Source organism: Spermophilus citellus, assembly GCF_964194105.1.
Source record: "Spermophilus citellus genome assembly, chromosome: 2".
Taxonomy (NCBI): Eukaryota; Metazoa; Chordata; class Mammalia; order Rodentia; family Sciuridae; genus Spermophilus; species Spermophilus citellus.
In genome coordinates, this window is record NC_138183.1 from 252,401,080 (window position 1) to 252,405,115 (window position 4,036).

Here is a 4,036-nt window from a genome sequence, read left to right on the forward strand (position 1 = left end):
TCACTAGGTTGCAAGGCTGGCCTTGAACTCTGGATCCTTCTGCCTCAGCCTCCCAAGCTGCTGAGATTACAGGTGTGCACCACCACACCTGTCTCCTTATTCTTCAAGACTGTATAATAGCAGCCTATGAATGACCTCACGAGTGCAAATTGTACTAGCGGGCAGAGCTGGGCTATAGAATCCTTGGCTAGACATTGCATTTCCCTTCGGAGTTCTTAAATATTCCCTCCAATGAACTTAAGTTTGCTGTGTAGAAGCTGCTTTGTCATTAAAAAAAAAAAAATGAAGAAAGTCAACAGAAATGTTTCACTTTCCAAACTGAAAAAAATCCTCCCCATTTCCTGCTTCTCTGTAGTTCTTGTTCTCACCCCAGGTTGTATATTAATCAGAGAGGTTCAACCGAGGTTACAAAGTCCCCAAATAACAGCTGCGGAAACAGCCAGGAGGTTTTTCCCACCCATCACCGTGTCATCCTGACTCCTGCTGTCTCTGTCTCTGTGGCCTCCCCTCCTGTGGGAGGCAAGGGTGGTCCCTGAGCAAGCCCTCCCAGGAGGCCGGTGTAGGTGGGACCCCCCCCCCCCCCGCAGTGGCAGAGCGGCTGGGAACCTCTGACTTGCAGTTGACAATGACCTCTGGTGATGATGTGCCACAGAAACGCTCTGACCCACAGCTGCCCATGTCGTCAAGGGTTCTTTGTTCTCTCTCCCGAGGACTTCATCTAACCCACTTAGAATCCGGGGGGCAGGGGGCTGGCTGCTCCCTGGAGCTGGTTATCCCAGGATGTCTTAGTGCTGGCCGCGGGAAGCTCCTGCTGACGGTGACTAGGGCCAGGCTGCAGGGTCCACGGCACGGAGGGGGCTGGGGTGCAGCGCCGGGGCAGGGCTTGCGGAGGGTCCCCAACAAACAAAACCCAGAGCCCTGCCTGGCCGCTCCGATCGCACCCCCCCACACACACAAGGCACAGGGCAGGGCTCGGGGCGCCGTCCAACGCATCCTCTTTCTCTCCTGTCAAAGGCCCCGGGGCTGCAGCCGCCCAGACCCCGGAGGAGAGAAATGGAAGGGATACCGGGGACCATTCGGTTGGTTGCCTTGTTTTGCCGCGTTTGAGTCCGCTGGCCACCTGCCAGGGGCTGCTGGTCAGCTGCTGGGACTGAGGGGGACTCAGCCACCGCGTTAGGTGGGGACTCACCACGGAGGCATCCGCAGGCCTGATCTTACCAACGCCCCCTTGTGGTCATAACCTCACGCGGTGACCACAACTCAAGGCACAACTGTCAGTCACCATCATGTTGGATTTGGGGCTTCAATGTGCCATTCATGGTCATAGTGTCCTCATGTTTCTTGGAGTTTTGCATCGGTTCAGCCAGTGATGCATTTTTGTCACCGAGCAGCTGGATGCAACCAGGCATCAAAGACTTGGAGAAGATGAGAAGACCCAAGGGGCCGGAGGAGCCCTGGTAATGCCCCTCAGGAGATCCGTACAGGAGGCTGAGTCACTGCTTGATAGGAGTCCTTATCCACCGACTCATCAAAATCAAATGCATCAAAGTTCAGGTGACACAGATGCTCCACGATGTCTGCTGGCCACAGACTTTGTTCCAAACACAGTGGTAATTAAAGACCAAGGCCACCACTCAGCAGGCTGCTTCAAAGAGCCACTCACTTCTGTGGCTAGCTGGGAACACCTGGGGACTGACTGCAAAGATTTGAAAGCCCTGGGGAAGTCACTCTGGGCATCCACAAACTCTCCTGGGTTTTCCTGTAGGGACGAGGAAAGGGTTAGACAGCAGGCAGTGGGGGTGGGGGGAACGAGGGCAAGGCTTTGGGGATGGCAGGGGAGTCAGCAGCCATGACCTTGGGGAAGCTGTCCCCGTCTGGGTGTGGTCTGCTTCTGGGGGGACGTTCCCTGTCAGCCGTACCTGACAATCTCTGGCAGGGGTGCAAGTCTAGAGTCTGGAGGGGCCCTTTGGCGAGTGAGATGGGAACCAAATTGAAGACGTTGGCATTTAGCTGCATGTGGGTGGGAGAACTGGCGTGCCTTCCCCCAGGGGCCAGGACAGTCTTTCTGTGCCGTTCTCCTAGACTCTCTAGGGTTGGATTCTCCTCGGTTGGTGGATCCTGAGAAGACGCCTGTGTCTGGTGAAAATGCATGTCGGCTCAGTGCATTAGAGCCTCGCCCCTGAGCCGGGTCTGGAGCTACGTGAGGTTCTGCAGCTGCATCTTGGCCCTCCTCGCATGCACAGCTTCTGTGCAACCAGGACACGCAGGCCACACAGAAGGAGGTCACGAGAGCGTCTTCACATCCCCCTGGAGGTGGCAGGTGAGTGAAGCCCCCTATGAAGGTTCAGATGGCCCTGCAGGTAGCAGACACGTGCCACCGGAGACCTCATCATCTTCCCAGGAGGATGATCCTGGTTATCCATGATTTTAGTGGTTTTATTTAGTCACCACCCCCGCTGTCTTCCTACAGGTTGTGTTGTGCCCTCTACTCCACCGTCAGACGATGGGTGGGGAACTTGTAATACAGGAAGCTTCAAGGAGTCAGGAAAGACCAGGCACATCCGGCCCTCCGTGAATCCGTGCTTAAAACTGGGTTTACATCCTTTCCAAAAGCTGTTTTGTTTCTCCAACTCGGGTGCATAGCATGGCTTATTAAATTGGTTATCGAAGGCAATTTGACTTGGACCAATCGTATGGAGCCAATTCAAACTGCATATTTTTAAAATAGTTTTTTAGTTGTTGATAGACCTTTATTTTATTTACTTTTATGCAGTGCTGAGAATCAAACCAGTGCCTCACATATGACAAGCAAGTGTGCTACCGCTGAGCCACAGGCCCAGCTCAAATTGCATATGTTAAGAGTTTGTTTTGCAGGGTGGGGGATATGGCTCAAGCAGTAGCCCGCTTGCCTGGCATGCGTGGGGCCCGGGTTCGAGCCTCAGCACCACATACCAACAAAGATGTTGTATCCGCCGAGAACTAAAAAATAAATATTAAAAAAAATTCTCTCTCACTCTCTCCTCTCTCACTCTCTCTTTAAAAAAAGAATTAAAAAAAGAGTTTGTTTTGCTTTTTCTTTTCTTTTTTTTCTTTTTTTGATATTTTTCAGTTGTCAATGGACCTTTATTTATTTATATGTGGTGCTGAGAATCGAACCCAGTGCTTCGCACATGCTAGGTAAGCACTCTACCACTGAACCACAAACCAGCCCCATGTTTTGCTTTGGTTTGGTTCTGCAGTATAGAATCCAGGCGTTCTCTACCACTGAGCCGTATCTCCAGGCCTTTTGTTTTTTATTTTGAGACAGGTCTCACTGAGTCCTAGAGGCTAGCCTCCTACCCAAGCCTCTCAAGTTGTTGGGATGACAGATGTGCACCTCTGTGCCTGGCTGAATGACAAGACATAACGTGGCCATGGGTAAAGATTGGGTGAGAGTTCACTCATTATAATAATGCCACAACTGACAAGAGGACTTGGTCGTCTCTATTGCATGCAACCTTCCAACAGAATGGCTATATCAGGGCTATTAGGAGTTGCATGCCATTTCTGAAACACATATCAATAAAACTCACACAAATACTACTTGAAGAAAGTCCAGCATTATTCTTTGACAGGGTTTCTCATATAATTTATCAAATAAGCCTAATAAGCTTTTTTTTTTTCTTGTTTTTTGGTAGTGGGGATTGAACTCAGGGGCACTTGACCACTGAGCCACATCCCCAGCCTTATTTTGCATTTTATTTAGAGACAGGGCCTCATTGAGTTGCTCAGCATCTCGCTTTTGCTGAGGCTAGCTTTGAACTCGTGATTCTCCTTTCTCATCCACCCAAGCCAGTATATTACATGTGTGAGCCACCATGCCCGGCTCTAATAAGCTTTTTTTTTCTTTTTTAAAAAAATATTTTTAATTGCAGATGGACACAATACCTTTATTTTATTTTTTTTTTGTGGTGCTGAGGATCAAACCCAGGCCTTCCACATGCAAGGCAAACACTCTACCATTGAGCTACAATCCCAGCCTTCTTTTTTCTTTTTT

The 4,036-nt window shown here is 50.3% G+C and overlaps 1 long non-coding RNA gene across 1 annotated transcript; it reads right to left on the bottom strand.

Moving 5' to 3' along the window:
* Nucleotides 1-711: 711 nt before the first annotated feature.
* On the bottom strand, nucleotides 712-2,747 carry LOC308642910. The gene is made up of 2 exons (XR_014020665.1): nucleotides 817-2,747; nucleotides 712-784 (listed from the first exon to the last, which is right to left on the bottom strand). It is a non-coding gene; the product is annotated as an uncharacterized lncRNA (long non-coding RNA).
* Between the last annotated feature and the right edge of the window lie 1,289 nt (nucleotides 2,748-4,036).